The sequence below is a fragment of the Brassica oleracea genome, chromosome C7 (genome assembly GCF_000695525.1).
Source record: "Brassica oleracea var. oleracea cultivar TO1000 chromosome C7, BOL, whole genome shotgun sequence".
Lineage (NCBI taxonomy): Eukaryota > Viridiplantae > Streptophyta > Magnoliopsida > Brassicales > Brassicaceae > Brassica > Brassica oleracea.
Genome location: NC_027754.1, coordinates 27,204,181 through 27,205,255, shown reverse-complemented (window position 1 = coordinate 27,205,255; position 1,075 = coordinate 27,204,181).

Genomic DNA, 1,075 nt, shown 5'->3' with positions numbered 1-1,075 from the left:
ATACATGTAAAATCACCAGTAATTTATTGCCACAAACCGAAGAAAAAAATTTGTTCTTACCATTTCCATATGCTTTAGGGTTTTGTATTATTTGAATAATGGAGAGACATGTGTACGTTAAAACGAATCTTGCTAGCTTCTTCACCGGTGGAATGTCTTATATGCTCCATGGCACGTTTTGTTTGTACATGCATTTTATTGATTTGATACCTTTTTATTATGTATTTTAATAATTTATTGAAACAATATATCGAGATTATCATAATGATTTTTTTTTCAAATCGTTAGAGACAATCATTTCTAACAGATAATTTTTTTTTCATTTTCTAAAATAAAATTCACTAATATATAAATAATACAATATATTTTATAAACGCAAATTAAGTTTTTGGTACTAAATGGTAATAAATATCTTCTTATCTTAGGTGCGAAACATTACGGATCCAAAACTTTGAGGTAATTTAAAAAGTGAAAAGAATAATGATAAATTTTGATAAGTTTTACAGATGTAAGTATGTAACTAATAAGTAGGACAAGTAGACAATACATACATATATATATATCTTTATATACATATATATGTATGTATTATCATTATAGATGATGAGTTGATCAATAAGTCGAAGCTTAACAATAGATAGAAATCGATTCAAAAAATTGACTGAATAAGTTCTTGTAAGTTTTAATCATATTTCCATAAATAAACTGTGATTTTACCTGCTTTCGATCTCGTAGTTTGTCTGGTCTGCGATGGCCCTGTAAGTGTAACGCGTGACTTGTCTCGAGCAAGGCACTGAGATCAGAGAAAGAGCGAGCGAGAGATAAATTGTTGAGTGATGTTACCTTTTTTTTTTTTTGAACAAATGAGTGATGTTACCTCCACTGAAATTTTTGTTCGTGATGTTGATTCTACTATGTGTGTGTATATATATTCACGAAATACTTTCAGAGGCGTTCTTCATGACATTACTGTTCTGGCTCGTTCTCTAGACTCTGTTTCGTTTATTTACATTCCGCGTTTAGCAAATGTGTAAGCTGACTCTATTGCTAAAGCAGCCTTGCTTTCCCTTTCTTC